This window comes from Lutjanus erythropterus, chromosome 15 (genome assembly GCF_056507025.1).
Source record: "Lutjanus erythropterus isolate fLutEry1 chromosome 15, fLutEry1.hap2, whole genome shotgun sequence".
NCBI classification, from domain to species: Eukaryota; Metazoa; Chordata; class Actinopteri; order Lutjaniformes; family Lutjanidae; genus Lutjanus; species Lutjanus erythropterus.
The window spans coordinates 18,183,297-18,195,195 of record NC_139331.1 but is presented as its reverse complement, the minus strand read 5'-3'; the positions used below and the strand labels follow the sequence as shown (position 1 = coordinate 18,195,195).

General features: G+C 38.7%; 1 long non-coding RNA gene across 1 annotated transcript; it reads right to left on the bottom strand.

Annotated features, from left to right (window-relative positions):
• Positions 1-223: 223 nt before the first annotated feature.
• On the bottom strand, positions 224-2,795 carry LOC146314281 (uncharacterized). The gene is made up of 2 exons (XR_014771921.1): positions 1,875-2,795; positions 224-667 (listed from the first exon to the last, which is right to left on the bottom strand). It is a non-coding gene; the product is annotated as an uncharacterized LOC146314281 (long non-coding RNA).
• Between the last annotated feature and the right edge of the window lie 9,104 nt (positions 2,796-11,899).

Below are 11,899 nucleotides of genomic sequence, written 5' to 3'. Positions count from 1 at the left end.
AACAAGTCTAATTAGGTCTCATCTCACTTTAAAGAGGTCAAATTAGACTTTTTGGGGGGAGGTATGTTTAACTAAAGGCAGTATTGTGTATGAATCATCTGTTATGAGCTGTTGGTAGTGCAATTAAAAATGTCATCATCAGACTTTAACTGTCCAATTATCTGTGTATTTGGATTTCTTTTTAATTTCAGGCATTTAGAAGAAATTTGAATTCACCACTGCATGTCGTCAGCTTTCTTTTATTAACATCCATCGCCATACAGCAAACAACAAACAGCCAACCACAGAAGAAAAGAAGTAATCTCACATTTTCAGCACACTACCACCTCTATAAAGTATGCAGCATATACACCACAACGCCACTGTGTCTTTGATTCCACGCTGACTGAATTCACGACGCAGTAGCTGGTTGAAGGGGACCAAACCTCACAGAAACACCTGACTTGGTTCCGTTTGACCAGCCACAGCAAGGCGTGTCGCTTCAGCTGCAAGAACAGGCAGAGCGGGACAGAGAGAGGGCAGGAGGGGGCATGCAGGGAGGACGGGGGGAGAGGTTACATGGGTAGAGGACACAGAAAAAGAAGGAAATGAGAGAGGAAGAAGAGTGGGAATTGAAGGCGGACATCATCTGCAAGCTGTCAGGCCGTCATGTCCACTTCTGCCTTACCTGATGGGACACAGAAAGAGAAAAATGATCACTACTGACACATCCTGCATAATTACAACACCAAAAACTCCATGTTACCAAGCAGATAGTTCCTATTTTAGAGGTTTGGGAAGCCTGACAGCCGGTCACATCGCCCTATTTCCTTCCAAATCCAGCCTACAGGAGCAGAAACCTTCACCCCCAGTGACAGCTCCACATCTCTCGCCCTCCCTCCCCTCTCTTCCCTTTTTTGCGGTTGCTATAATGGGTGACAGCTGTGGTCTGTCAATCCTCCTTGACTGTCAGCCGTTGGGGCAGGGCAGGAATTTTTCAAGAAGTCCCTGAGACCCGATCAGCGGATCCCCGGGAGTAATGCTAACTGCACACGTGCCTGAGCTGAAGGAGAGGGGAACGGGCCTTTCACCTGTTGTCCTGCCACACACACACACACACACACACACACACACACACACACACACACACACACACACACACACACTCATGAACCCTGACATCCCCCTCCCAGCTCATAAAACAAAGACACACTCAGACAATGAAGCTCCATCTTTTTGAATAAAGAATAAAATTTCTTCCTGGTGTGGTCGGCGCTCGTGTCCCCTTGAAACCACACACTTCCTTACATTCCATAAGTGGTGTATTAATATGGGGATATAAGGAAGCATGTCCTCACAAGGGGCAACAACTGGATTCACCGCTCCTCGCACACACAAAGCACCCTTTCATAGCCACAGATGCAGAGTAGCAGGAACAACCCGGCTTAACAATGGTTAACTGTGACGGAGCTAGCAAGAAGGACACGTGATGGCGGCATCAGACTTGTTAGAAATTTTAAAGTTTGGGTAACTGAAGGCTAAAGTTCAGGTTTAATTTTTGTTTTGAAGTCTTCACAAGCAAAAAAAAACAGAACCTTCCAATCCGTAAAAAAGAAAAATATCAGTTACATGGCTCGTTTGTCACAATAAGTATCAGAAAATATCTGATGAATACTGCAGCTCTTTGATGGGTAATGCCAATGTGATGATGCTGATGTTTAAATAACTCTGGAGGGCGAGGCAAAGACTTGCAGCACACAAAGGTCACTCTTTCCTAAACACTATGCCATGCCAAATTGTTTTAATCCCAACAACTGTGTAAAAATCTCCTTCATAAGGCAGAACTGAGTGGTAAAATTGTATTTACTTGAAATGAAACTGAGTGTTTTACTCACCTTCATTGCTGCTGGGTTTCCTCTTGTGGTTTTCTTGTGGTGGAGTGGAGCTTGAGGCCACGCTGAGTTCAGTCGGCGTCTCCTACACTGTCTCTCCTTGATGAATCTAACCACTGTTATGTCAACCAGCTCCCAACCAAATGGGCTTCAGAAAGACTTGCCCCTTTACTTTGATTAGACTGTGAGAGACACATGTCAAGTCACCAAATTTCCTGATTCTTTCCTGTATCGCACCTCAGCGTCCCCCCCTCACCTGTCAGAGGTGTCAGGCTCTGTCACGGTGAGCCGTGTCTATCGTAAAACTTACAGAAAACATTTAACAACTGGTTTGACACCTGATTTTACTACATGGTGCCCCAGAGCAAAGAAACTAGAAGGACAGAAAGTCTGTAACATCTGAATCTAGGAAACCTTGTCACATTGATGCTAATTGATGTCAGTATGAACCTCTTACTTTAACAAAAAAGGAAAAGCTTCCTACAAAAGTGATCAAAAAGAGGAGATTTAAAGAGAAGCACTATAGCAAAAAACACATAAAAGACCTAGCCCTCAGGCGAACCTTGTCCCTGAAGCTGCCCTCTTTTCCCCCCAACCCAACTCAAACTCAGCTCCCCTCCAACTTCATCCTGCCCCTCTCCTCTCTTCTCCTCAGCTATCCTGCGGTCAACCATCCTCCTCCGTATCTGGCCCGGTGGATTGTGCCCACAACAGGCCATGCAGATCGGCCTTTTCTATCCCGCCAGGAGCGCCCCCCTCCAAAGCGGCCTCCCACCTGTTGGTGTCCTTTAGAAGCCCGGGCCTCTCCTGCGCCTCCTGTCCGGCCCAATCAGGGCCCTGACAGGGGGGAGCCAGCCTGTGAAATCACACCTCTCAGCTGTTCACACTGGGCTCGAGACACCCTACACCCCTGCCGTTCCTCTGTTCAGCCCCCCCCCTCCACCCCACCCTGACTCCCTATTTTACACCGAATGTCAATGGATCCTTTTTGGAGAAAAAAAAGAAAGAAACAGGGTGAAAGAAAGAGAAGGATACGGAGAAACAAGGAAGCAACTGCACGATGATGGGCGTGTTTTATTGGTTTGGGGGGGAACAGTCAGAACAGCAGTTACAGCCGGCCACGAGTCACAGCTGAAGCCAAGGTTGAGTTTCATCCTGCGCTTCACTTTAGTTTCATTGTATCATTTACAGTAGAGGAAAAAGTGACGTTCACTGTTGTCAAAGCATTTAGTAACCTTTGACAAAAGACATTTTTATGTGATGTCATGATGTCTCTTCGTGAGGAAGCCACAAAATAAATCAGTCTACTTCATGGTCGATCAAATGTGGTAAATTCTTTGATAAATTGTAATGTAAACCTCTGTTTATGAAGCACATTCAATGATATGTGAGGAGTGTGAATAAGTTATATGGGTCTTCTTGTGGCACCATAAAAACTAAGCAATAAATTCTCCACTGACCACAAGGTGACCATCCTGCCGCCATGACACTTACAAAACAACACTGAGGCTGGGTCGCACCAACAGAGACTCATTTTTAACCCCAATTAAATCATGGTCTAACTTTAATTTACGTTGTACCAAACTTTTAAATTAGCACAATTTTAGGAAAGATGACATTTTAACCTCTCTTTACACCTCTGTTTAGTTTCTAAAATGAGATATAATTTAATTCTGTCTGTTACAGTATTAACTTTTAAACTTAAACCAGCGGAGGTTTGACTTTCAAAATGATTGCTTTTTTAATATGGGTTGAAAAAAATAATTGAATCAAAAGTAGGCTAACCACTTTTTTTTTTTTTTTTTTTTTTTTTTTTTTAGCTAGCAAATAAAACATATTGGCCTCTTTCTTTCTTTCTTTTTTTTTTTTTTTAGCTCAACAATAAAACTATTTTTCTTGCTACCTAACAATACCTTTTTTGCAAACATACATTGCAATGATACAGAACATACACTCAAATTTATTCTTTATTTATCTATTTTTTAAATTTGGGTAAGCAAGCATCTCCATTTTTCCTTCTGGCATTCTTTAGCCCAATTTTGCTAAACTTGGATTTACCAAACAGATCAATTTTGAAGTTTTGCTTAATTTTAAATCTGCATTCACTCATTTAAAACCTAGTTTTGCTAAAATCCAATTAAAACTAGGTTAAACTAATCTTTATTGGTGCAACATGAGCTGCATTTGTGGGAATCACAATCACTATCAGCTGAATGAATAAGTGACCAGTTAAAATGCTGCAATAATTTCTCATCAGCTATTATCACCTATTTATCAGATCTTTTTTCTGCTGTTAATATGAGTGTAATGTATCATACAGGAATTTAGTGGAATCACCCCTCAACTTTTCAGACTGACTTAAAGTAAATAAACAATTTTTATTTGTCCAAGTTAATTAAACTTCTTAAACTTATAAACACAAGCTACTTTAAGTTGAAGTCTTTTGACTTGAAATGATGAGTTGAATGAATGTACTGTACAGAGTTTAATCAGCTCATTAAAGTTAGTTTCTAAAGAAACCTGATTACCATATTTGCAGATTTCCCAGCATACGTTGTGTCAAAGAATTAACTCCCCTGCAACCCTTCTTTTTTTATATATAGTTTGAGGAAAACATGTAGGATGAAAACTTGTTGTGTGTCTCTATAACACTACAAGATAAGTCATGTTTTTTTTTTTTTTTTTTTTTTTTGCAATCATGAAAACATTTAGAACCATGATGAAGATGAGTATTGGACTCAGTCCCTACACCCCTACTCTTTGTATACTGCACCTGCACCTTGTATACTTTCATTCCTGTATATCAGCTTTATATTTATTTAGTCCTGACACCTTGAAGTATCTTGAGGTATCTTCATAAGCGTTTTTTGGCTTCCAACACAATATTTTATTAGTAGATCCAACAGGAGCGGCTGAAAGTGTGCTGTGCTTATTGATGAGAGGAACTGACTTAAAAATTTGTTTATATTGTTAATCAATGTGACTGAAGAGCTGCTGGTTCAACATAATATCTTAAGCTTATTTAACATGATTTATCTAGTACAGCTGAATTAATTTAAACTTTATTTGACTAGAAAAAAAATGTTTTTGAATCATTATGAAATTACTCAAACTTGTCTTTTCAAATTCAGTTAACTTAAAGTTAAAAGGTTAAAACAAATAGTTTTTATGACAGTGTAATCATATAGAATCTGTAGATCCTTATATGACTGTTTTGAAGCATCTGTGTGACCGCCAATACTGTAGAGGCGAACAGGCTCGAGCTCGGGGGTTCATTTTCCTCTGCTGCAAGCACAAGCCGCTCCACTAAGGTCAACACCTGTGTTCTAAAATCAGCGCTGGGGTTGGGTGTGATAGGAACCCGGGCCTCATTCACAGAAAGCTCGAGCTCAGAGAGGGGGGCTTATATTGAAACCTAATAGTCTCGCTATTTTCGAGGCACTCGCCGTCCACAAATAGCCACCCCATCGCATCTTTGTAGCTCCCGTTTTTCTCTCCGCCACAGGATGTTGTCTAAATTCGACAGTTGTTCAATATTTCCCATGGCCCCCAGCCAGGGTGTATCACAAATGCAACATTTCCACTAATGTCAGCTATGTGCCAAGGCCTTGCCAGATATATCTGGGTACTAGGAATATCAGATAACTTTTGTTGTTGAGTGGATTCTTGGTCGCTCACACCGGACACAATGGTTAAGACACAAATCATAATCCTGCTGTTCCTCTTAACGGGACAGCTGATCACTGTCACATACTGGCTCACAAACACACTCTCATCTAATCATCTGCTTCTCTTTCATCATGTGTCATGCATCATGCAGAAGAGCTCATCTTACTCTCTGATTTTTTCTCATCTGTCAGCCCCTCTTCTGTTTTATTTATTTGTTTGAGTTCTAATCATCAGTCTGGTGATCATTTATAGATATAAGACTTGGTAACATTTTCTACAACACCCATGTCTATGATGCATTATAAACACAGTTATAATGCTTTATACTGCCCTTATAGCAATGTATAATTACAGTTACAAGCACTCATAAGTATTCACACACATTATTAAGCATTTTATGGTGACTTATGTCATCAGGTATCATGATACTTTATAATTGCTGGTTACACACTGACATTTCTTTTGGCAAGGATCTTTGATGCATTATAATTCTCACCGCTGTAATTCATTATAAATATTTTATAATGCATTACAATCACTGTTATAATGCATTAGAATATGACTATAAGGTACTCTAAGTGGTCACTGAGAGCTGTAAGTAAAGTAATGACATTACTGAGGTATAGGGGCATATAACACCTTACAAGCTGTTTATAAGACACTATAAGAGATCACTGATTGCTTTAAGCAAAGTGAAAAACATTCATAATGTTTTAGAATAATCATAATGACTTATGTTTCTTATAATACATTATAAAATGATTATACTGTATTATAACCATGTGTTTTTGGGGTGGGGGGTAACATTTGAATGCACATGTACATCATTCAGTTGTTCCCCATCTAAAAGTTCAAGTGTGACAGTGGAGCTGTCATATGTTATGACCTCTTAAATCAATGCCTCTGGAATTTCAGTATTTTTCTTGAAGCACCCAGTGACCACTGAGAGTAATTTATAATCACATTATAATTCATTTTTACAATGATTATGACACATTATAAAATGGTTATGATCTATTACAACTATGAGAATTATAATACACCATGATCCTTGCCAAAAATGACAGTGAGGGACTAGCAGTTATGAAGGCTTATTATACTTTTCCTGCTATAAAGCATTATGAGTATTTATGAATGCTTATAACTATAGTTATACATTGTTTATAATTATAATTATCTATGAGTGGTTATGTGTATTTCATTCCTTTACAAGTTCATTGCATCATTTTTTTAAGACTGGGTGCTGTCAGCTGTATAATAACTTATGAATATGCTATGCTATAATGCATTAGGAGTTTGTTTATAATGCATTACATGGTTGTCATAATAAATTTCCCTCCTTTACGATTTTATTTTGTTAGGAACTTTGGGTTCTTTAAGCTTTTGAGTCAAGTATAATTGTACACTATTATAATCATACTATAATTATTTATCATTATTATCATTATTATAGACATGGGCGTCATAGACAGTGTTCCCTGAGATTTCACTTCTTTACATGTTTACATTGTTATAAGCATAGTATATCTCATTATAAACATCTTTATAATGCATTATAGACATGGCATAGAGAGAGGTACCTGAGATTTTATTGCTTTTCAAGTTCATTGAGTAATTTTTTAAAATCTTTGGGTGCTTCAAGCTTTAAAATGTATTATGACTATTGTTATAAAGCATTATGAGAATGTGTGAGTGCTTACAAGTATAATTATACATTGCTATAAGCAGGGTATAATAATTATAAGTGTGTTTATAATGCAATTTACAGTTGTCATTGAAAGTTTCACTCTCTTACCAGCTCATTGAGTCATTTTTTTTTTAGGAACAATTAAGCTAGAATGGGAAGAAGACCGTGCAGGAGCTCAGAGGTTGTGTGCATGTTATCTACAAATTGGGTCAGTGAGGTTATTTTTAACCCCTGTTCACATACCGGGGCCCCCGTTTGCTAATCACTTTGTTCCCCTCTGTCATACCCATCTGCCCCATTGCCAATGTCCCACTGCTTCTGGGGAGGTCACAGCACACTTCTTTTGGCAGGAGGAAATAATTTCCCTCGGGACAGCAGCAGGTAGGGAGTTAGGCTGACTAACTCCAGAGCAGTTTCTTCAACAGTGGATAGCATGGGTTTCTATTGGTATAAATAAACTGGCAGCTGACACCAGACCAGGTCCTGCACATGCACAGGATGGGACAACCTTGCAGATTAACCCCGTGTACAGCAGAGGAAACCCTCTGCAGGAGGTTGAGGGTTAACCTTACATATAAGGTGCAATCTGACTTAAAGGTCCAATGTGTGAGATTTAGGGAGATCTATTGGCAAGAATATAGCAGAAATTGAAAATAATATTCAGTATTTTGATTTTTAATTGATTTTTGATGTGGGTTTTTCACCTTAGACTGAGCTGTTTATATCCACGGAGGCTACCATGTTGCACTGCCATGTTTCTACAGTAGCCCAGAACAGACAAACTAAACACCGGCCTAAAATACAGCCATTTTTGTTTTCCATGAGTTTTCACAGTCACCACAGGTTCTCACAGCTAGATGCCACAAAATCCCACATACTGGACCTTTTAATCCGTTTCATAAAACATCTTTTTGCTCTGTAGAAGTTATGTTCACAAATGTATTTTACAATGTTTTTAACAATGAATAAAAATTAAGAAAATGTGTGAGAGATACTATTGATTATAAAGTATTTCTTAACACTCTTCATACAGAAGCCCATTCTGCAAATGTGAAAAAATGATCATGTAAGTCATAATGAGAAACCTTCTCAAAATATGGCTTAGTATCTCAAGATAATGATAAGATACGGAGATAGCAGTATTTATTTTAAGATGTTAAATGATTAGACAACATTCTTGCATCTTATTTTGAGAAAGTTTCTCATTATAATGAGTTACATGATCATCACACTGACAGAAAGGTCTTCCATATTTTAGAAACTAACACAAAGAGCAAAATATGTGGCATGCGAAGGAAAAAACTCAAGGAAGTAAAGCCTAAAAATTTAAACTGGTTAATGATAACAATGCTTGGTTTCCAACACATGAAAGTGAACTTCTTGATCCTGACAAAGATACGACACAGTGCCGTGTTGCTGACTCATGACGTGGTCTGACATTAATGCCACTCTCTGTCCTTCCCTGGGCACACCAGTTGCCAGGGCTGAGGTTGACACAGCTGTTGCAGGGAGCCCAGTCCCGTGTGGTGGAGCAGTGGAGCAGAAAGGTCAAAGGTCAGCAGCATTTAGGGTAAAAGAGGGAACAGGTGATAGAGAGGTGAAGGCAACTCAGTCCCATGATTCATAGAGGGGACAAAAGGATTTAGACGGATGCTTTGAGGTCATTAGATCTGAGAATGACGGACTGCAAAAACTACTTATTCTAATGATGTCGAGGTCTTATATTTAATCATCTCTATTTTGTTGTTTACCTACAATCTAAAACACAATTCCACCTAAAAACAATGTGAAAATATACTCAAATAAAAAAAAAACCTTAAGATATAGTTGAATAAATTGTTATTTTGACCACTTTGGTAACATAAACGTATAATAATGAGTGAAGGCCATAAACAAAAGGTGGTCACCCTTGACTTCCACTTAGATTTCTTGAAATGTGGCTCCCTGATTAGACTCCGGTCTGTTACTGAAGCCCCAAAAGGTGTCATGACAGGAAACACGTCCCTGACTTTTCTCACCAATCAAACAATCAGGACATAAAAGGGTCCTGGGTGTTACACCGGGGCCTGTGTCCCCCCTTTAAATGGCCCTGCTATAATGTTCAGGCGGCCTCTGAGTGACCTGGTGACAGGTGAGCTGCAATGTGGGGAATCAATGTACACCAGAGTAAACACGTCAAACCACAGTTTGTATTATTTTCTCTCTAATTAAGTGTTTTAAATTTATGTTGCTCCGTCCTTATTTCCAAACTCGATCAATTTTCCCATTTTCTGTTAAAGTCATTCTTTCCATCTCAAATATTTCCTGTACTATATCTATCTATATCTGTCTGTAAGTCTTGTCTCGGTCAGTTTCAAGTCAGTTAGCCCTCCCGCTGGCTGTCAGTTCACCAAGTAACTTATTCCTTCTGTACCACAACAGTTATATTGCTCAGGCACAAAACAGAATAAATCATTCAGCATATGAATCTCTCTTTCCCAAAATGACTCTAGATGTGCGCATGATTTGCATCTGCATGTCCACATGGTCTCAGCAGAGTGGATGTCTCAAGTGTCATAATGAATCCAGTTTATTTATAAAGCCCAGTAACATTCTCACAGGGCTTCAGAGGTGCAAAACAAGGATAACGGCTTAAATTTACAATTTTAACATTGTGTTAATAAATTGGTATTCAGCATGGTATTTAAAACATTCCTGGTTTGTTAATGTTTTGCATCACAGTGGAAACTGAACTCTCTTGTCAATGATGACATACACAAAGAAGTTTGATTTTGTCATTAAAGACAGAACAAACCATATGTGATTACAGTATACACAAACCTGTTCATCAATTCACTTGTATATTAATATTGAACTGATCTGTGGTTAGACTTACCACAGAACAGACTTGAGAGGCTGCTCAGCAACTGTATATGATGTATCACTTTATTTGAGGGTGTACAAAAAGAGTGACTAAAAATTTAGCGATTAGAAATTATTGAGTTGTCCGTAGTTAAAAAGTGGTCAATATGCCGTTATCTACTTTACAGTCCTGGAACTACTCGTTCACAATTCATTAATTATCAGGTCATTTCAGATTAATTCCTCACTAATTCTTGAGTTTTGTCAGATGTTGACTTTATGTAAAGATGCTGATTTCCTTAACAGAACTGCTATTTTAAATCATTTGGAATCAATTAATTGGAGGAGAACAAATTGAATACTGATTTTTACCAAAAAATTAGTACCAAAACACAGAGTCCTTTCCAAAAGCCTATGAACTTCCAGTTGCATATCAGTTCAACAGAACCACAATCAGATTTGGCTGTACTGGCCGAGTATGAGTACACACACGAGGAATTTAACTGTCGACAGGAGAGTTCTGTATACATGGATTTGAAAAAATAGGTAAAAACAGGATGATGCATTTACACATTTAAAATATAATGTGTAAAAATTGTATCTATAATGGATGTTTTGGTGTTAAGAAGGTTATTGACACTGTATGTCTGATTTAACTGTTCATTTTTACTAAGATAAAGGAAACTATAGGAGCAGTTAAACAAAGTATTAATGTGCTAAATACACAGTAAATTTGTACACAGTCTCATTTACTGTAAGTGTAAGGATTTCATGTAATGTAATGAACTCACAGTAGACTAGATTAGTCACTCTATTCTCTTATTTGCAGGCCTCTTCAATACATTAGACTCAGTTTATCTCATATAACTCCAGTGTTTCTCTAGACTTTACAGTAGCAGTTTGCTGTGTTGAACATATCTTCACATGATCCTTAATGTGGCTCCTGGTGGATGAGTGCATGAATGTAAAGAGCCTATGGGCGCCCAGAGAGCCTGTGGGGGTCGTCAGTCAGCTGCCCGACTCCCCACCAAAAGGGAATGACAACTGCAGGAGAGGCAGCAGCAGCAGCAGCAGCAGTCAGCAGCGGCAGTAACTCTGGGATGAAACAGAGATGTGGGGGTTTATGGTGTGCAGAGAGCGCGGGCACCAGCTGAATCAGCCACCCAGCTGAGGATGGTTAAAGCAGGAGTCAGCCAGTGATCAACGGCGGTCTCTGTTCTGTGCAGCATTGTCTGTCATCCGTCCTGAAACCTGTTCATCCCGTTAAAGCAATACATCATGTACACAGTATTCATGAGCTCCCAAATGTACACAAGTTATTTGCTCCTTCAAGAGAGCGAAGGCATCAAAGAAGAGTATTAATTCTAAGTTTCTTCATACGTTTTCCTTTAGAAAATGTTGTGTCTCTGTTGAAATATTGGATTCATATTAGACACACATGGCTTCAGCTCTGTAAGAATAAGGGAGCTATTTTTGCTTTCTGTACTCCAAAATTTCCAAATAACATGGAAAAACCACGACTCAGATGAATTTGATTTAATCCCGATGCATTATTAAATATTGTGAATATTCTTACGTCTGGTTCGCTGCTTTTCTACATAATGGTAATGACTCTGGTTTTCACACCGGGGCAGTTTTATCGGGATGATGAGTCACGACCAGCTTCTGGATCTCATATTTAAGATTTTATTGAATAAAGATAATGACTTCATGGTAGGTAAGTACAAGCAACAATAATATAAAAACAGTGACATGTGGTGCCACAGAAATGAATTTAACCTGCAATAAAAGGCTTAAAATGACATAAAAGAGAGAAATAATAATAATATTA